This window comes from Patiria miniata, unplaced genomic scaffold (genome assembly GCF_015706575.1).
Source record: "Patiria miniata isolate m_02_andy unplaced genomic scaffold, ASM1570657v1 HiC_scaffold_25, whole genome shotgun sequence".
NCBI classification, from domain to species: Eukaryota; Metazoa; Echinodermata; class Asteroidea; order Valvatida; family Asterinidae; genus Patiria; species Patiria miniata.
The window spans coordinates 5,923,805-5,945,666 of record NW_024037064.1 but is presented as its reverse complement, the minus strand read 5'-3'; the positions used below and the strand labels follow the sequence as shown (position 1 = coordinate 5,945,666).

The 21,862-nt window shown below is 41.7% G+C and overlaps 1 long non-coding RNA gene across 1 annotated transcript; it reads left to right on the top strand.

The window, feature by feature from the left end:
- The first annotated feature begins 363 nt into the window (after window positions 1-363).
- Window positions 364-6,209, top strand: LOC119732882. Its single transcript, XR_005271619.1, has 3 exons — window positions 364-476; window positions 5,118-5,298; window positions 6,078-6,209. It is a non-coding gene; the product is annotated as an uncharacterized LOC119732882 (long non-coding RNA).
- Window positions 6,210-21,862: the final 15,653 nt, after the last annotated feature.

Sequence of the window (21,862 nt, the reverse complement as noted above, 5' to 3'; positions counted from 1 at the left end):
GGGCAGTTATCGCTTGATGAAAAAAAAAATTGCACGGTACAAATTTGCATATACATTCCACAAGGTCTATACCAAATTAATGAAGGGAACTCAGTTCAAAATAAAATTTCTTTTTAGCAAACTATTGAATTTGAAGACTATCTTTTCTGAGATACAGGTCTCCAATATTGTTTTTATATAAAATTGTGAGACTGACAAAGATGGTACGCAAACATTGTGAATTAGAATAAAAACGACTTTTCCCCAGCTAAAAAACCTGAAACTACCCCAGCACAAAATGTGCCTGGTAGTTTTCATTGGTGAGTAAGGCGCCGCAGAAATAACTGGTTCGCACTTCCCAATGCTTTTTGAAATCATTGCAATAGTACAGGGACCAGGGATTTGTTCACAAACCAATCTCACGTGGTTCGTTGCGCGTTCTTAAATTGGCGGGGCACGACGTGGAGGACTTTCGAAAAAACGTCACAACAGTGAAAGTAAGTTTGCCATTTTTGGCCTGAAAAGTTAACCATTTGGCCTTGGAAAGCTAGGTGGAAGTGATTGACCTACTGTAGATTCTTCTGAGTTATTTTTTTTTTTTGCGTATGGAGAACTTTTCCACCCATATGTGCAGAAAATCAAAGCCCCCCGCATGCTCTGCGATCACGCACACAGTGCATTTACCCGGCGACTTGCACAAGGTAGCATAAAATGGCACGACAGTAGGAGGCGCGTGATGAATATGCATGACTATGACGTCACTAGAGAGCTCATGAGTAATATATCACGCACGGTACTGATAGATATACATGTAGATGCACACTGTATGTGCTGCATCCCACCGATGATTCACATTTAACAAGTCCTCTTTCTACTGTCGCGCCGCCACCCTCTAGTGTCGTCCCACTTACCGATGATATCACATTTAACAAGTCCTCTTTCTACTGTCGTGCCGCCGTCCTCCTCTAGTGTCGTCCCACTTGATGATCATCAGTTAGTGGGGCAACAGTAGAGGGTGGCGGCGCGACAGTAGAAAGAGGACTTGTTAAATGTGATATCATCGGTTAGTGGGACGACACTAGAGGGTGGCGGCGCGCGACAGTAGAAAGAGGACTTGTTAAATGTGATATCATCGGTAAGTGGGACGACACTAGAGGGTGGCGGCGCGACAGTAGAAAGAGGACTTGTTAAATGTGATATCATTGGTAAGTGGGACGACACTAGAGGGTGGCGGCGCGACAGTAGAAAGAGGACTTGTTAAATGTGATATCATCGGTAAGTGGACGACACTAGAGGGTGGCGGCGCGACAGTAGAAAGAGCGCCCAGTCTTCCCACGTAGACAGAGCTTCACTAGTGGCGAGTGAGCAAATGCTCCATTGTTCTCCATATGGGCGTCACAGTGGGGGGGGGGGGGGGGGGAGGGGGGGTTGACTTATTTTTTAGGAATTTGTATGACAATTTTTTTTGGGGGGGGGGGGCAGAGCTAGCTGGGGGGGGGTGGTTGTCCCCCACACCCCCCCCCCCCTGGATCCACGCCTGCATTTACAATGCATGCTGGGCATGGATAAAAACATGAATTTTAATCAGACTGTCTTTTTCATTGACATTCAAATTTGGCAGTTGGAGTATATTTAGCCGGCACCGGCTTTCTTTAAGCGAACGATATTTTGCCGAATAGGCACTGAAACATCATGCGCAGTGACATAAAACATAGTACATTTCGCTTGTACCCCCACCCCCCTTCCTGCAAACAGAACGCTTTCACGCTGTCAGGGCTGACGTCATTTGAGCTCTCATTGGATAGATTTGCGTGACCTGTGACGTACATGTAGAACGCGTCACACAAACTAACTTCCGGTGCCCATCATGCGTATAGCGTGCGAGTGCTAGCTGCATGTGAAGGTTAGTCCCATAAATGTGACAGTAATACTGGACTTCCTACTCTGGTTAATAGGAGGGTAGACCAGTACACCGTCACATTTATGGGACTAATAAACTACAAAGTCTAAATGTGAACAATAGAAACTAGACAAAGTTTTACAATGTCAGGTACATGTACCAAGTCTGGCCTTTATTTACGGAGGTAGTCCGGTAAATTGGCCACATTTATGGGGCCAGACATTTGAGCAGCTATGAGGGATGACACCTTCTTGAATGTTTTGTTTATTATTTTGTGGAAAGAGGGCATGATGTCTTTGATTTATTGGGGAAATTATGGAGTCGATGACGAAGACAACCAGAAAACAGGCTCAAAAACCAAGGTGGTCACAGTGAAACTCGATGCAATGAAGGCTCGCTGCTGAATATGCTGATTGGCTGGATAAAAATTGATATTTTTATGCCCCGCGGCGAAGCCCGAAGGGGCATACTGTTTCCGCCTTGTCCTTCGGTTGTCCTTCGGTGGGTGGGTGGGTGGGTGGGTGGGTGGGTGGGTGGGGGGTGGGTGGGTGGTATGTGGGTGGGTGTGTGGGTGTGTGTGTCCGGACAAATCTTGTCAGCGCGATAACTTGAGAAATACTTTACATATGAACTTCAAATTTGGTTTGTGGATTGTCCTTGGTAATCCTAAGAAGCCTTTTGCATTTGGGGCCGAAAGGTCAAGGGTCAAGGTCACAGTGGCTGAAACAATAGAAATTTTGTCAGCGCGATAACTTGAGAAATACTTTACATATGAACTTCAAATTTGGTTTGTGGATTGTCTTTGGCAATTCTAAGAAGCCTTTTGCATTTGGGGCCAAAAGGTCAAGGGTCAAGGTCACAGTGGCTGAAACAATAGAAATTTTGTCAGCGCGATAACTTGAGAAATACTTTACATATGAACTTCAAATTTGGTTTGTGGATTGTCCTTGGTAATCCTAAGAAGCCTTTTGCATTTGGGGCCGAAAGGTCAAGGGTCAAGGTCACAGTGGCTGAAACAATAGAAATTTTGTCAGCGCGATAACTTGAGAAATACTTTACATATGAACTTCAAATTTGGTTTGTGGATTGTCCTTGGCAATTCTAAGAAGCCTTTTGCATTTGGGGCCAAAAGGTCAAGGGTCAAGGTCACAGTGGCTGAAACAATAGAAATTTTGTCAGCGCGATAACTTGAGAAATACTTTACATATGAATTTCAAATTTGGTTTGTGGATTGTCCTTGGCAATCCTAAGAAGCCTATCACATTGGGGTTCAAAAGGTCAAGGGTCAAGGTCACAGTGGCTAAAACAATAGAAATCTTGTATTTATTCTGAGATCATAGGGATTAGGGATTAATTCATATAAAACCTACAGAAGACACTAATGCTGTCAATGAACGTTCCATTTGACCAAGGTACATGTAAGTTGATGTTAGAGTGGTGTTATGTCATTGAAACAGTCACGGTTGCGGGGCATTTGTGTTTGTAAACACACCTGACTTGTTTTAAAGATGTTATGAGCCAATCAGTATCGGGCTTTCATTCTGTCTGGCTTGCACACGTGTTGTGAGAAGTACAACGTGCACTTCGTCTCTGATTGCAAAAAATGGGGAAAGTCACATTTTCTTTGAAAGTGGGTTTCAAAATTACAACAAATGTGAGTAATACGAAGACAAAAGACTGCCCTGCAAAAGTCACTTTGGTACTGAACAGTCATTGCAAAAGTCAGTTTTAATTAACCGGAACATAATGAAAAGTTTTGGACATTTGCTCATCCCAACACTGCGTGTACAGGCTCAGTATATGTGCGCGTGCGTTGTTGAGAGACCAAAACAGGCACATCTTTAAAACCGGGCAACGTACAAATCTGGGGTGATCAGAACATGAAAGAAGACATCTTCAGCTTTCTATAGGGATGAAATTTGTCAATGACAGTGCTCGGCACATAACGACCATTTTTGTTTGAAAAAACACATCCACGCTTTGTGCTCCTATTCAAAAGTGCACATCCACGAAGCGTAAACTAGTTTTTTAGCACGCATGTCAGGGTGTTTTTTACCACAGCGTCAACACGGAAAGTTCAACCTTGGGATGACGACATTCATAAAGTTGATAAACTTCTCTAAATGCTGATATAAGAAACATGCTAATTGGACAATAAATTCCAACTACCATTTTGGCTTGAAAAAAAATAGCCCGTCAGTGTTTTGATTAGTTAGCCCATGCATGGTTAGCCCACAGTTAGCCACCCACACGCACGCGCGCGTGTGGATATTGTATATAAATGTGCGTGCCTATTGTGTAACGTGTGTTCTGTAGAGTGTGTATGCAGCGCCCCGCGTATTTGAGCTTATGTCCGTTTGCCTATATCAACTTTCGATTATGTTGTTAAAAATAGAGGTGTCCTGAAGATAACGATTACCCAAGTCTCAGTACACAATATTAGCCCTATCGGAGTTACAACTGCGTGTTTGCACATCACATGATAACAATGGTCTGTGGATAAACAAAGTGGAAAGACTTCCATGCCCCACCTGGACATCACTTGACACCCTGTGCACAAACCCTATGAGACTGTTTTGAAGAATTCCAAGTGTTTTCTCAGTAAATGCTTCAATGTTTTTCCTGCAAACTTTGACTTTTTAGGACGTGTTATTGGAAAAATGAGTGATGTCCATATATATGTACCGGTATGTATGATGGAATTCTTTCCTAGTTATAGTAAAAAAAAAGAAGATGAAAACCCTTGTTGGCAGAAAAGTTGGAGTATACACATGATCAATGCAAAACATCTTACACCATGGTGCCGTTAACAAACAAGCAACATTTCGCATCTACTTCAAAACAAAAACTTTCTTTGATTTCTGTGGTACACCGCTATGATTTTGCATGCGTATGGTCAACTGTTCATCCATAGACCCTAATCGTTGTCATGTGATGTGCACACATGCAGTTGTACGAAGGACATTTACTAGGTCAGGGAGCCAGACGATGCTGTAACGATAGCAATTGCCACAACAGTAGCCCCTCCATTATTTTTAACATTTGGACATGATCTGGCGGTAGTACTTACATGGCGTTTCAAATAATTAACAACCTAACAATTTGCCAACAAAAACATCAGATTTTACCCTCAAAACGGCCACAAAATTACTACATATGCCACCTGAGATACAATTACATTGCGAATATCGTGCAGACGCCATTTTCAAAATTGTCCTGCTGTCTTTTCCAATTTTAGTATGGTGACAGGCGTCCAACATGACCTGATGAAGCAGACACAGTACTTTTGGTCAATGCTGGATGAACTTGCAGAGACCGATGAAGATGCATACAGGAAGTTCATGGCCACAAACCTCCAAAGAGGACAGCAAGAATTGACACCGGCCAAGCCATGGATGTGTGTCAAGACCCGTATCATGGTAGGTTCATATAGGTCCAAAATATCAACAATTATCCAGGTTGGTAGGCAAAAAATTATTTTTGTTTGTAACTTTCTTTTTTATGTTTGCTTGTCAGTCTGTTAAACTTTGACTTTGTTTATTCTAGGGTACATTGCACCTTCACCACAGACACACAATCAAGGAATCATTGGAAAGAGGACACATTGGCATTTCACATGATCTTGAACTTATTTCAAATATTTATTAGATTTTTTATAATTTACATTTACATCTGGGTTTCCTTGTTTTGATACACCCTGTATTGAGCAGAGCAACACGAACAGCATCAAAGTTTCAACTATCAATTCTGAGACAATGGGAGTTTGTCCCATCCAATAATGTATACTGTGGTGACTAGCAAGCTCAGACTCTAAGGCCGTTGGATTGATTTGGTTAGACTTACATGTAGCAGGCGTGGCACATTGACAAGCACCTGTTGTGTGTTGTTTAATTGAGCAGTTGAGCAGGGTGTTAGCCAAAGTACTGGAACTGGTCATAAGGTTAAGGTGTTACACCAAGAATTAACTAATATCCCATGTCTGGTTTTGCCGTACTGAATAATCCAGTACTGTACAGCCAAGCCACTACTTCAATAGACCTCATGCTGAGCGGCCATCTTAGAGGACAATGCAAATGTACTGCTTGGATAGGCATGACAACTAGACCTCTTTATGTGGCCAATCTGCCTGTACACCATTCAACAACATTTGTAGGCCTCTGTAGGTTTTGTTTTTTAAAATGTATTTTTTTTTGTATAGGAAGAATTGACTGTTCTAGTCACAGACAATACGAGTTACGTCTGCCACTACCAGAGATTATACAAGAAGACGTATCCACAGCCAATTCAGCAGACAACGTCATCACCCACTGTTGCCATGCCAACCAGGATGGTAAGTTAATACTTTCACACTTTTTATATCTGAATGCTGCAGATGAAGTTGCACATGTAGCCAGTCTCTGGCAAGTTGGATCAAGGACCAATGGTTAACTAGTGGTTAGTTTGTGCCGTACCTAGCGCATGCGCAGTGAAGATAACGTAGTGAACGTATCAATGACTCTAGTCGAACTAAGTCATGTCAACGACCGTGAGAAAATGGCGGTTGCACAATTTTTCAACACTTGACGTTTCTGTTTATATGTGCACAAATTGTAGTAATTGTGTACTTGATACAAAAGTGACAGAATTGTAAAGTTACACGGAAAAACTATGACATGAAAATGAAATTATCAGCTCTCATAGTTTCCATTTTCCCGCCATTTTTGTTGATAGTAGGTCCCCTCTGCACTATGCTATGAAAATTGCTATTGATAACCAGTTATATCATGGCACGACCAGCCGCAGTAGGTTGGTCCTGAATAGTGGACTAGACTAGTCGTCCACTAGTGCGTTTGACCAGAGTTAGTCGAACTATGGTTAACTACATGTATGGTCAAACTTGCCTCTTGCAGAGAATATTTTCAAAGAAAAGTCGACGAAAAAGTCAATGACAATGGCACATAAAAATTATCGCGAGCGTAGTTTTACTCTCTTTCACCAGTCGTAAATGGAGTGTTTCTACGGTAGAAACACCCAGGTCAACACTGATCGGAACCCTTTCCCGGCTGGATTAAAGGTGAAATATTGACGTTTGACATGGAAAAATCACTGCGTCAGTGCGTTACACTAAGTGTGGAGCGTGCTTGCACAATGTAATATGTCTTCATGCCACTTGATTGAGCCTCATGAGATCCCAACCTCACCATGTGTAAAACTGGGAACCGACCTCTTCATGCCACTTGATTGAGCCACATGAGATCCCAACCTCACCATGGGTAAAACTGGGAACCAACCTCTTCATGCCACTTGATTGAGCCTCATGAGATCCCAACCTCACCATGGGTAAAACTGGGAACCAACCTCGTCATGCCACTTGATTGAGCCTCATGAGATCCCAACCTCACCATGGGTAAAACTGGGAACCGACCTCTTCATGCCACTTGATTGAGCCTCATGAGATCCCAACCTCACCATGGGTAAAACTGGGAACCGACCTCTTCATGCCACTTGATTGAACCACATGAGATCCCAACCTCACCATGGGTAAAACTGGGAACCGACCTCTTCATGCCATTTGATTGAGCCTCATGAGATCCCAACCTCACCATGGGTAAAACTGGGAACCGACCTCTTCATGCCACTTGATTGAGCCTCAGGAGATCCCAACCTCACAATGGGTAAAACTGGGAACCGACCTCTTCATGCCACTTGATTGAACCTCATGAGATCCCAACCTCACCATGGGTAAAACTGGGAACCGACCTCTTCATGCCACTTGATTGAACCTCATGAGATCCCTACCTCACAATGGGTAAAACTGGGAACCGACCTCTTCATGCCATTTGATTGAGCCTCATGAGATCCCAACCTCACCATGGGTAAAACTGGGAACCGACCTCTTCATGCCACTTGATTGAGCCACATGAGATCCCAACCTCACCATGGGTAAAACTGGGAACCAGCCTCTTCAATGCCCGGAAACGAACCATCGGGCCATGTCTTGCACTTTCCTGAGGTGACTGATATCTTTAATTTGGTCTTTACGCATCCAAGGAAAAGATCACATGACTTCCTAGTACCACTGCAGGCCATTGCTTTAAGAGATCAGTAATTTTAAACGTCAGAGATTGCGACATGATACCAAGGCCATTGTGATGCGCCCCCCTCTTTAGTTTCGGTCAAGTTGTTAGAATCAAGAGAGTTATTTTCATCAAATAATATATATTTTGAAATTTGAAAAGTATCTTTCGTTGGCAAGTGCAATTTTAGAATGCATATATTTCAGTTCATGACAATCCCAAAATTTCCCACAAAAAATAAAACTGTCCTTTATCCATGAATCCTTTGTTGCCATTAAATGTCGCTTAATAGTTTGGTAAGTTCAATAAAACGTGTGTACCTACACAATCGCACAAAAAAAAGACTGCTCACAAAATTGTTGAAATAATCTGCCTTGCAGTGAAAAATATTTGGCCTATTATCTTTTCAGTGTTGTTTTGCACTTAAAGGGATGCTTCTCCCAACAATTTAAGAGCTAACTAACAGCATGCAGTTTTCATCTTGCTTCAGATCTCTAACATGTCTAATGTCCAACTTTTGGTTGCCAGTATTGTGTCCTTACAGATACATACCGGTATGTACATGTACATGTATGGTTAGTGGATAGGCTGTGAGTGATATGAATGCTATACACAGTGGTATTTTGACTATAAATGGATTAGGAACTTATCCCATGGCTGCCCTGGAAATGCTTCACCTTATTTCTTTACGGAAACATTTCAAAAATAAACTGTTTAAGTTGTAATTTTGAGGCTTCATGCGGCTATATGTTATGCACTTTTTTAAAAGGTGTCCAGGGATAATTTGAAGTGTTTTGTTTTGTTTATTTGGTTGTCATAGTAGGGGCTAATATTAGTTCTTTTAGATTACAGACCACGGACAATGGCGGCCTATTTAGACTACATGTAGCTGATTGATAATATGCAGACGGTTAAAATTCATTGCTTGGCATGGGGTCTTGGATCTTGGATAGGTTGGCTTGCTTTTAAGAGTGTCCATGGATAATTTGAAGTGTTTTGTTTTGTTGATTTTGGTTGTGATAGTAGGGGCTAATATTATTTTTTTATATTACAAACTACAGACAATGGCAGCCTATTTAGACTGATTGATAATATGCAGACAGTTAAAATTCATTGCTTGGCATGGGGTCTTGGATCTTGGATAGGTTGGCTTGCTTTTAAGAGTGTCCATGGATAATTTGAAGTGTTTCGTTATTTTAGTTTCGTCTCACTGGTTCAAAGTATGAATTGTAGGGATTTGTTTGGTTATTAATGTGTGTTTATTTTGGGTTTCATAGGGGCTGATATCAGTTCATATAGATTACAGACTACAGACAATGGCGGCCTATAAAGAGATGCAGGGTGATTGATGATGCAGACGGTTCAAATGTCATTGCTGAGTGGTTTTTGGCACGCTATGAGATCTTGGATCTGTGATGCATTTACCTCCAAATACTCCTTGAAGAAGTTGTAGCTGTTTTAACTCAATGTGCTGGCCATGTACTGAGTACATGTCTTCAGTTGAGACTTCTAGGTTCAACCCAACTGGACAAGCTTAGACTTGATGCAATATCTTGTACGTGGTACAGATATTGGTATAACAATTGGATTCGTGTTACGTGTACATATCAAATAGAGAGCAGTTTGTTTCTTTCAATTCTTACAATCCCGTGAGGAGCTAATGACAGTGTGCATGTGGAATCCCTGGAGGCAGTTTTCTCGGTCACCTGTTGTCTATTATTTAAATGAAGAGTGCTGTTGTTTTGACGATGGTTTTACAATTTTCAAAATGTTCTGAATTACTATGTGATGATATCTAGGGCCATATCTTAATTGTTGTTTTGACCTTTTTCCCCTGATTCGGCGTTGGAACTTTGTCAAGTTCAATTATGTCAGTATGTACCGACATTAACCCTAACCCACCTCACTCCTCCAAAATCCTCCTGGCGGTTTTGGAGGATTCTAGAGGATTGAGGATGAATGGTGATTGAATCAAATGAGGATTCTGGAGGATTGAGGATGAATGGTGATTGAAGCACATGAGGATTTTGGAGGATTGAGGATGAATGGTGATTGAAGCACAAGAGGATTTTGGAGGATTGAGGATGAATGCATTTTGAGGCAGGACTGTCTGATGATTTTGAAGGATTTGGCGTTGGTTATCCTTCATTTAAACACGAGTGCAAAGTTTTGGGATGAGGAGGATTTTGGAGGATTGAGGATGAATGCATTTTGAGGCAGGACTGTCTGACAATTTTGAAAAATTTAGGCGGAGTTGCAAAATTTTGGAGGATTTTGGAGGATTGAGGATGGTTGTAAGCAACAAGGGCCTAGGGGGTTAGGGTTAATAACAATTTAGTTATGGTAAATGAGACTTTAAGGGTTAGTGTGGTAGATATGATCAATGAATGGAAGGTTTGCGGAAACACCAATATGTGAATGATATTGTGTGAGTTGTGTAGTCCTGAGAAGAACCATTTGGTTTAACTTGACGTTTCAAACAGTACAATGTACAATGTACATGTATCATGCGCTGTTTGTCACATCAGGAGACTACTGATGAACAGAGCACACTGTTCAAAACATCGAGCTAAACCAACTAGTTCTTCTCAGAACCATACAACACACAAAGATATCATTCACATGGTGTTACTGTAAACCTCCCTTTAAGAGAAAGTTATGTTATTTCGTTCCTGTTCGTTGTTACAGTATTGAAACAGCAAAGTGACTTTGGTAACAAAATAGACCCACAGAGATAAAATCATCTTGAATGAAACTAACAAGTGTACATGTACATGTAATACTGACATGCAATCCCGTAATCATATCCTATCACTATCCTGTTGGGCGTCTTTACAGGGTCCCTGCTTTTAAGCGTACATGCATTCTGGTTGGGGTACAACTTGCCATGTGACCTGCCAATGGAACCATGTCACATGACACAGTCCCTGGGAATCAGGCTTATGTGTCGTCCACCGAGAGTGTTCCTGGTGTCACCTAAGTAAAGAACAATCCAACATCCCTGGGAGTGACGTACGTGCCGTATAAATTGATGGGTTGCTGGTGTCATGTGACTGGTGAACTTTGCAGTATCCCTGGGAATGAGCTCACGTGTCGTTTAAATTGATGGGTTGCTGGTGTCATGCGATTGGTGAACTTTGCAATATCCCTGGGAATGAGCTCACGTGCCGTTTATGTGCTGAATTGATTCCTTAATTGAGTCAAGTAATTGTTGAGTGATGCAACATCCAGGGAGTGAGGGAATGCGCCGTCCAATTGGAGACCTGGGCCCCTGGGTATCACGCAACAGGTTTAACATTTAACAAGTATCCGTCAGTTTCATTGGTGGATATCGAGTGGGTGCGGCACAAAGAGATCACGTGCAAAGAGATAATATGCAAATGTCGATACCAAAGCCGTCATATATAAGATTTTGCATGCGAGGGTTTCATCAGATTGAGGACGACGCATTCAGCCTTTGCATGCCTTCATTTATGAAGTCTGCTTGCAAACATTAAGTTGTACTTGGACGGGAGTTTTTGCATCTTTTAGAGTGTACACGTACATGTACATAGTGTAATGTAGCCCTCCATTGTGCCCAGAAAGGTAAGAGTTTAAGCTGCTTTATCCTATGAGAAATTCCAGTAGCGTGGTTCATTAGTTATACATGTACACAATTCTGAACTTGTATTTGAAACGTCTTCTTCACAACTTGGCATCAGGGTGACCGTAGACATTCACGTACTCGCGTAATTGCCAGAGAGACTTTGGTGGTACCCTATTGTTCCCCCTCAAAAGCAAAGCGGGAATTTGTATGGGCAGCAAGAATATAACCCTATGCATTACCGCAGAGTATGCAATGGTTTTGTATCACTAGGATAGACATGAGTAAACCTTGTGTGCATTCAAGAGAATAAATAGGTGCTTGGCCAGTTTTAAAAGCTACATGTAAGACGGGTTTGGAGTTTGGACAAAAATACATTCAATTGGATATTACTATCGATTTTTTTGTGTGTAGTATTGAGCAGGTCATTACATCATCCATCATGTGCCTGGTTTTTGAACTGCACTTTGCACTTGTTTGTAGTGAGGTAGACTTTCGCCAAGGTTATCGTGTACTTTTAATAAGTAAAAATGACTAGAAATGGTTCTAAGACCCAACTAGACCAGTTTCTGTTCTCATGTTCTATAGCAGAGCTTCATCAGTAGTAAGCCAATAGTGGTATTTTATATTCGGCTAAAGTTATGTCAAATGTTAGAGTGCATCTAAGTGCATCGAAAACAATTTTGTGTGAAATTTGTAATGAGTTTTTTTTTGGCCTGTTTTTGTGTACCGGTACAATCATATGGAGGCGTCTGCGTGGAGTCAAGGGTAAAAGGTATAAAGTGAAAGTTTTGGGTGTTTTTTTTCTCATTTTTCCAATAAAAAAGAATTAGGGTAGGGGCTGTCAGAATAGGGTAGGTAAGGAAACCGGAAGCAGATTTATTTTTTTTTTTTGGCCTTAGTAGTTCTCCTGTGATAAAACCTTAGGCTATCAGCAGTAGGCTAGAAACATGTATATTATGTGTGCCTAATAACATGGAACTATGCTTTGGCTGTACATGATTGAAATAGATTTTTCAATATTGGCAGGTACCGGTATTACACATAAAAGCCTACAAGTTTGTTCCACTTCCTTCCACATAAAAATACCTGTTTCAAAACTATTATCAAGTTTGTAGTTATAATTAATCAGCTGCGTTTGAAAAGTTATTTGTACTTGATAAAGTATCTCTCAATATTAAATTAATTACAAAAATATGACTACAGAGAAACCTGTGGTACAATTTATGGCCATTTTTTTTGTATAAATGTGGGCGGCATTTTTACCTCGAGGCCTGGGTAAAAACGCCCACCAAACTTCCTCCCGAAAAGGGGGGAAAATGTCCCCTTATCAATATAATGACCATGATATTATATTTGCACCTGATAGAGGAGACATGTATTGCATAAAACCACATATTTATTTCCTAGTGTCTCCAAGTAGTAATGAGTTATTAAACAAAAACTAAAAAATCAGGCATTTTTACCCCAGTTTACCCGGCTTGAGTAATTAATCCGAGGCCTCTCAATGGTCATATCAATGGTCGTATTAATGGTCGTATTTCCCTAAACCTATTGAATGAGTGGACCCCTTTGCCAATATGGCTTGATCCACTTGATGGAGTTTGCACAGTAGCTAACAGATGCAGATGTTCCCCAAGTGTGCAATATCCATTCTACAATTATCAAGAAAAATAAACAGCACATTGTTCTTGGTATCCTGCAGATAAATGCACTACTTTAAAAAGGTATCCGATAGGTAAACTATGGGTACCAGCGGCTCTAACCTTTCGTTTTCCATAAAATTGCAGTATACAAGAATGTATTGTTTGGTTTAATATCGAACTCCATTTTTTTTAATTTCAAGTTTTGAGCAGGATATTACACCATTGTTTAATGTGCCTGGTTTGGGTAGGTTTTCAACAACCTTTGCGCAGGTGTCATTTTCCCCATAAGATACATGTACATCTATGTCTCTTTGTACTTAACAAAGTATGCAGGATTGAAATGATAACTACCCCTATTAAACCTGTATTTTGTGTTGTAAAGGGACAACAGAGGTACGTCAAACTAATATAAATCTTTGCTAAATAACGCGACATCGAAATCTCATGTTTGAAAGGATTGATCCTATAAAAAGCTTTCAAAATGTTAACTTCCTGTGTCGTGCATTAGATACATCGACTGCAGTCCTAATTTAAATGCGCCACTATTTGGCACATTTAGGGGTGCATTCTAGAGTGTTACACTTGCTACTCCTGAGTGCAGTAAAATGTTGCGTGCGCATTAATTACTCTCGGGTCAGGAGTATACTCCCGGTATGACAGAGAGCATATACTCCTGCTAACCCGCGGTTCGTACTCCTGTCGTTCGGGCTCTCAGGAGTATACTCATGTTGACATGAGTAGCTAGCTTGAACGCACCCTGGATTACACAATTCCAGGGGTTAAGATCGCGCAATGCATGATGGGAACCAACATGGCACAGCAAGATCGTACCCATGGAAAGGAGGTTGTTAAGATCATACAGAGAGACAATCTAAATCTGGCAAAATAAACTTCAAGAAGGATCAACTATTAAGTAGTGGTAACAACAGAGCCCAGAAATTGTTTTCGTAATCAATGCAGCTACATTTATGCATGTGCATCTAGAAATAATCTGGGCCTAGTCTCGCATGATGTTGGCCTTTCTTTGGTTGGCCTTTCCTTAGTTTTAGGTCATACTTTGTGTGCGTAGAGAGGGGGCGGGGCATCACTGCACTGTACATTTGTCCTGTTTCTTTCGATTTGGTTCAAAGATAAAATCTTTGATTATTTCTGTAGTGTATTTATTCCGGGCATCTTTCGATTTTGAAGAAAAACTGACACATTACACACAAAATTACAGCTAATGACACTTTACAAAGGATATACAATCAATGATCCAACTTGTCAGGGCGTGTGATTTCTGTGTGATTTCTGTGTGAACTCGGTGTGATTCCTTGTAGTTTCCTCAAAGATTTTGAGCTTGTGAGACCAAGATACGAGTCACAGAGGCATGCCGTGAGCAGCTTGTTAACCCATCTGTGCACATACATGTTCTTAATATGGTACAGGAACGTTAGTTGGGAAAATTGGGTTGGAGTTAGGGTTTGTGTGAGTAGGATGAGTAGGGGAGCTAGGATGGGTGGGGCGGGGTGGGTTGGGGTGGGGTGGGGTGGGGAGAGGGGTTGGAATACTGGGTTTGGGTGGGGTGGGGATTTGTAGGGGTGGGGTGGGAACAGGTAGGGAGAGACAGGTAGGGGGAGACATGTAGGGAGAGGATGGGGTTAGGAGGGGGTTGGGCAGGGGGCGGGATATAGGATCTGAGTAGGGGTTGGGGATATGTAGGGATGGGTTGTTGTAGGGGTTGGATAAGGGGAGGGGCAGTATATAGGGATCAGAGTAGGGGTTGCATGGGGTCAGGTGGGGATGTATGGGTGGGGGAATGGTGTGGGCGGGATATTGGAATTCGAGTAAGGGTTAGGGTGGGGATGTGTAGGGGTGGGTAAGGACGGATAGGGGAAGATAGGGTAGGTGGGTGTAGGGGGTTGGGGCAGGGGAGGGTACGGGTCAGGGGAGGGGGAAGGAGATAGGGATTGGAGTTTGGGTGGGGTTGGGATGTGTAGGTGATAGGGTGGGGATGATTAGGGGAGGATGGAATGGGTGTGGGTAGGGGGTTGGGTGGGGGAGGGGGCGGGTTGGGGATGGGGTAAGGTTTTGGGATGGGGTAAGGTTTGGGGGAGGTGGTGATGGTGCTGTGTCTACATGTACATCTATACCCATTCTTGTTCTGCATTTGTGGCGACTACATAAGAGTTTTCCCATGGTAATACAAGTATGGGGAGCAGAAGACACTGTTGGGGCTGCAAAAATCCATAACTGGGTCCTAATTACCCTAACAATGGAAAACTCCCCCATAATACAGTGACGGCTAACCTATATACACATACGTGTATTTATTAGGTAATCTGTTGACTTTTTATGTTGACATTTAAAAACTGACCCCTACACCTAGGCACATCAACAAGAATCCTGATCCCCTTCCATCATGCCCATCCCAACCCTACCTTCAGCCTCCCTTCCTGCCTTGGACAGCGAGCCATGGCGGCTTCGCCGTTCTAGTTAAAGAGAAGATTAAAAAATGATATTTTTATCAACAGACTCTTAAAGTCGGCTCCATGCAGGTAATTAAGTGTAATTACTGGATGTCAAGAGTGTCAAAGGGATGGTTTCAAGTGTTTTGTTTGTTTACTTTTTGTCTGGCTGGTTCAAATTAAGTATGATTGTTAGTGATATGATTTTTTAATGATGTTTATTGTGGGTGGATACTTGGACCGATATCAGTTGAAAAAGTGGACAGAATACAGACCACCCACACAGGTGGCCTACATAAAGAGATCGAGGGCGATAATTACAGACGGTTCAAATGTCATTGCTGAGCGGTGTTTGCTTACATTGCATCAGTGATGTGAATCTCATCACTACACTTACTGCAGGCACTCATTGATGGAATGACAAGATTGGATATTTGCTCATCACTACGTGCATTTGACGGTATTTGTGTCCTCAAAGTCAAAAGATGGAAGTGGGGTAGGGGTGGAGTTGAATCTTTCGATGCTGGGGGTTGGGGAGGTGGGTGTGGCTGTCCAAAGTTCATACATGTATTGGCATGATGAGGGTCCCTTCCAGACAGGTTCTTATCATAAATTTACTATCAGCAAATAATGAGTATCGACGGACTCTGATGCGGAGCGGGGGGGGGGGGGGGGGGGTAAATGAGGAGAGGGAATTTGAGCGGTATGCCCCTCCTTCCACCCACTGCTGTTCTGGATGTTTTGAGAAATGCTGCACTAGAACGAAGAACGTTGCCAAAACCTAACATCACTTTTTTCACACATTAAAACCCTCTTATGGAAACATGTATCGTCAGCCTTGTTATTACTTGGGCCAGTATTGGTCAAGACCCCCATTGGTTAGGTCAGGAGGTGAGGAAGAAAATGTTGACCATTGGTGACCTCTTAAATAGTAGGAGGGTTAACTATTCTGTCATTGTATCCAAGCAGTAACGGACCTGTGATCAATGCATAGAGCTATATTAAATTACTAGAGCGCTAACTCGTTGTACAAAGAGATGCCTGCTGGGTGCATCCATGTTTGTGCACAAACCTATGGAAAACTTGAAATTTTGTACGGCTTTTGTACATGTTTTTACATGTGTTTGTATTCCATACCGGTGTCTCGTCAAAGTTGATACGCCCAAAACCGAAACGCACGATTAGCAAATGAGCATTTCATGTTGCTCTATGCAAACAGCGCAATGTGTGCGCCTCCCTCAGCTGCAGATGCTTTTCGCCGTGACGTTTTTTGAACCATCATGACGCGCTTATTGTTTGCGTATCTTCTACTTGCGCGTTGCATTTAGAGTACATTTTGAAAATTCAATCCATCTATTTTGATTGTGTTCTACAAACACCACATAAATTCAAAATGTCTGCGCCCAGAGCGGCTTCAAAGCATCTCAGCGCGCAAGAATGAAGAGTTAGTGCTCTAGTAATTTAATATAGCTCTATGGATCAATGTCACTGCTTTGTCAGCTACAGTCTTATATCAGCCAGTGCAACCGTCTAATATGAATTGGTTATTTCATGGATTTTACTTGTAAACGAAAAACGCAGCTTATTATTCTTGCTTCACAAAGCACATTCTGACCCAGTTTCTTGTCGACTGAATGATTCATAAATCAATTGAGGATTTAAGTTCAAAGCATAAAGGACTTAGATGCTAAAAAAACAAGCGAATTTTGACTTTTATCGTGAAGTTGATTGAAATTATTGCTAGTCCCCTAGTGTCCGCCCAGTATCGTCTTGATAGCTGACAGCTGAGTGACTGCCACTAAATTGTGACTAAGACTAGGTCTTAATGGCTAACTGTCCCTTGTGACTGATCTGGACTTCAATCCTGGCCAAAATGGTTGGGAAAGCCTGCCACGGTCAGCCACTCCCACGCTCCCACGGTCAATGTTGTTCTCTCCAACTGATGGTGCACACACCGCGTCGTGAGAGACAACATTGAGCCAAGATTTGGCCAGGATTGTCTGCATCGCATCGCACCGCACCGCATCGCATCTTCATAGATCAAAATGTGAATGACATGCCATTTGGGAAGCTGTTTTCTTGAGTTTTGTTTCCAAAATATGAAATGGCGGCCGAAGGTTGAATGAAAGAACACATATTGCAGTGCTGCAGGGAAACAATCCACATGTATTTATTTCCGGTGAGATTCGAATTTACGATCCCTGCATTGTGGAACACATGTCTTAACTAATAGACTACCGAAAGTACCGGTGACAATTAAAGGGAATGTACATCATTGGCTTTTGCTGAAATTTTCAGAAATGATCTATTTGAGGGGTTAATATAAAAGATCAAATATTGTTACACTGATATGTTTGAAGTTTTGTGTTCGAAAATGCTGGATAAACCAAGAAAAAGAAAAATGTTCAAGTAGTCTGGTTCCTTGACTCCACTAAAGATAAAATGGATCAATTTATAGATATGCCGGAAAATTGTAAGGTAAGGGAACCAGTCTAGCTGGCCTGCACCTGTTCATGACAGTTCATGAACATGTAACCAATAGCAAACAAAATTTGGACTGACAAAAGTTTAAAGTTGGAGCAGTAGTTGAAAAATAGTTAGGTTTTTCCAACGGTCGGCCAACCACTGTTGGAAATGTATACAAAAATACCATTTTCTTGAAAATGACTTCACACCAGGTGCCATAATTTTACAGGATGCTTTAGACTGTCATTTACAACATCCAAGTAAGGTATTTCATAAAAACTTGGTAGTTTTATTTTTCGATGTTTGCAAATGCTGTAAATTCCCTTTAAGAGGCCATGTTACAATCCTTTAAAATCACAACTTTATTGTAGCGTGCATTGTAACGATTGAACATGACTGTTCACCATGCCATTTTGGCCAATAACTGTACAAAATACAGTTTGTGTTTAACTTGAAAGGCTCTCATAGGATGCGCAAACATCATCCAATCCTTTTTAATTTGTTTGTATTGACTATTTCCGTTATTTTGGCTAAAACTCCATCGGTGCTCCATCCCAACCACAATATAAAGGAAGTGAGTGACTCTCCTTCTTATATAATTTACAGCGGTGAACCGTACACTTTGGTTTGGATGGATTTTTCATCCAAATAACAGAATGACGGGAATAAAAACAAATTGAAGAAGATGACAGATTGTTTGTGCATCCTAATACGGCTTCACATTGAACACAATCTGTATTTTGTAAAAATATTGGCCGAAATGACATGGTGAACCGTCATGGTGAATCGTGACCATGTTGTATGTAACCAGCGCGTGCGCATGGGTATTATTATTTCAGCGCCTACTACGTGCAGTGTACAAAATCAATATCAAGGCTACATTGTACATTCAGACAATCCCGGCCAAAATGGTTGGGACACTTCCTGAGCCTGCCACGGTCACCCGCTCCCCCGGTCAATGTTGTTCTCTCCAGCTGATAGAGCACACTCTGCGCAATGAGAGATAACATTGAGTGGGGGCCGGGGGGTTGGGGGCCCAGCGAGATTTGGCCAGGATTGTAGGTTGGCAAGGCTTGCCAATTCTTGCCTACATGTATGTATCAAAGGCAGGTTTTCCTAAGCCATACACCCGGTACTTATCTGCAAAATTATAGTATCTTGGTTTACAGTTTATCTGTTTTCTTTGTAAAAACCAACAAAACAAAATAGTACAGGCATTAGGCATTATACAACACCTGAATAAATCCCCGTCATCTGATTGGTGGATCGTTGATCACATGTCATTGAATTATTTCTACCAACGCACGGCGCACGCGTGGCGCACAGCGTGCAATGCAATGGAAGTTCTATTGCACTGTGAATACAACTTCCATTGCACTGTGTCACTGCTGCTGGTGGTGGCGCTGTTTTAAATCGAGATAAATTGAATATGATTGTTCTCAACCTGTTGAACAGTTTGCATTAATATAAATACGGTGAACTTGTCAAACTTTTATAACAGTTTTTAACCAGAATAAATTGGCTATTTAATGTCAACCAATCAGATGACAAGGATTTATTCATTTGTTACATAAAACAAATAATGAATGTTTCACGTTCGTGCAATGGAAAAAATGACAGATGAAATGTTCCAATCCACGAGGCGATCTGTCACCTCATGAAATTATTCTTACCGTTGCACTCACAAACATTCATTATTTGTATAATATCGCTAATTTATCATTTAATTGGACTGGGTACCGGTACCCTAGTATGGAAGTGCGATAATTAAATGGTTCAGTATTACAGTAGGTCATGGATGTGCAGCAACACTGACCGTCGTGGGTACAGAATGGCGGAGACATGGCTTCATGTTTAAACATACCAATGTTTGTGTAAAATATACTCACAAACAAATGCTGCATGTATCAAGACACACAGCATCCATGTTGCTATTGTCGTCATCTCTGCATTGATCGTTATCGCTCATGGTGGGTTTTTGTTTTCATCTATCTGCAGGTAATCGTTTGCTTGTGTTGGAACGTGATCCTAGTCTGACCAACCATGGGAAGTTATCCGAGTACATTCGCTCGAAGAGGTTAGTTGAAGATGGACAACCATCAGCGTTACTTGACATCTAAATCTAATGCTTTACATTTTATAAGTTATCTTGCGAGCGTGAGTGTAACACGGAATAATGTAGTGCGTCTGTATGTGGGACACAGACGCACTACATTTTCCGTGTTCCACGAGCGTGAGCGTGATAACAAATTTATCTTCAAGCAAACGTGACGCGCAGTACAGTTGGAACGACCACGCTTTACACGGATATTCAGCAGTTTAGCGTACATGCAGCTGGAATGTCGCTCGCATCTTGGAACAGCGGAATACGCAGAGTGCGGTATGGACCAAGGCCATGCTACATGGTTATATGTAGCACGGCTTGTTGCCATGGATCGACCAATCAGGATCGAGGATTCAAGTTTACTTGAAGATAAAGGTCTATGTATAAATGCTCAGACAAAATCTTGAAACCTTCAAGTTCTGGGTAAGTTATAGATCCTTACGTTTACATTGTGACAAATATCATCAATGAATAATTGATGATCAGCGAGTATCTCACTCACTTTGAACCGGAGCAACCATCGCATTGTATATCATTCTGAGGTATCTCACTTACTCATTTAATTGGAACCGGAGCAACCATCGCATTGTATATCATTCCGAGGTGTCTCACTTACTCATTTAATTGGAACCGGAGCAACCACCGCATTGTATATCATTCCGAGGTGTCTCACTTACTCATTTAATTGGAATCGGAGCAACCACCGCATTGTATATCATTCCGAGGTGTCTCACTTACTCATTTAATTGGAACCGGAGCAACCATCGCATTGTATATCATTCCGAGGTGTCTCACTTACTCATTTAATTGGAACCGGAGCAACCACCGCATTGTATATCATTCCGAGGTGTCTCACTTACTCATTTAATTGGAACCGGAGCAACCATCGCATTGTATATCATTCCGAGGTGTCTCACTTACTCATTTAATTGGAACCGGAGCAACCATCGCATTGTATATCATTCCGAGGTGTCTCACTTACTCATTTAATTGGAACCGGAGCAACCATCGCATTGTATATCATTCCGAGGTGTCTCACTTACTCATTTAATTGGAATTGGAGCAACCATCGCATTGTATATCATTCCGAGGTGTCTCACTCACTCATTTAATTGGAACCGGAGCAACCATCGCATTGTATATCATTCCGAGGTGTCTCAGTTACTCATTTAATTGAAATCGGAGCAACCATCGCATCGTATATCATTCTGAGGTATCTCACTTATTGGAATCGGAGCAAACACTGCATTGTTTAAATGCGTACATGTATCATTTCTAGCGCAATACTGCTCAGGTAGCCCCCCATTGATAGCAAGAGTTTTGCACCAGCTAATTCTCAAAGCAACTGCCCTTACCCTGCCTGCAGCTACTGGTACTATTGTGCAACCAGGTTTAGTCAGTGACCATAATGTGCATGCGTCAGTTGGTAACGGAATGATTCTTGGACTTCCATTAAAAAAAAACAGTGATAATCAAAGTCTACCTGTGTAACAAACGTTATGCCACGAAAAGATTTCAGTATTTCCTCATGTCAAGTTCTTCAGACGATTAAACAGTTGAGCAAAAGACGGACTGGAATTTACAGGGCCCTAATACCATTCTCATACAATGTTTGTTTAATAGAAAGGTCTTCATCGATTGAAAAACACTGAAAGTGTCTTCTTCTATCCCAGTGACAAAC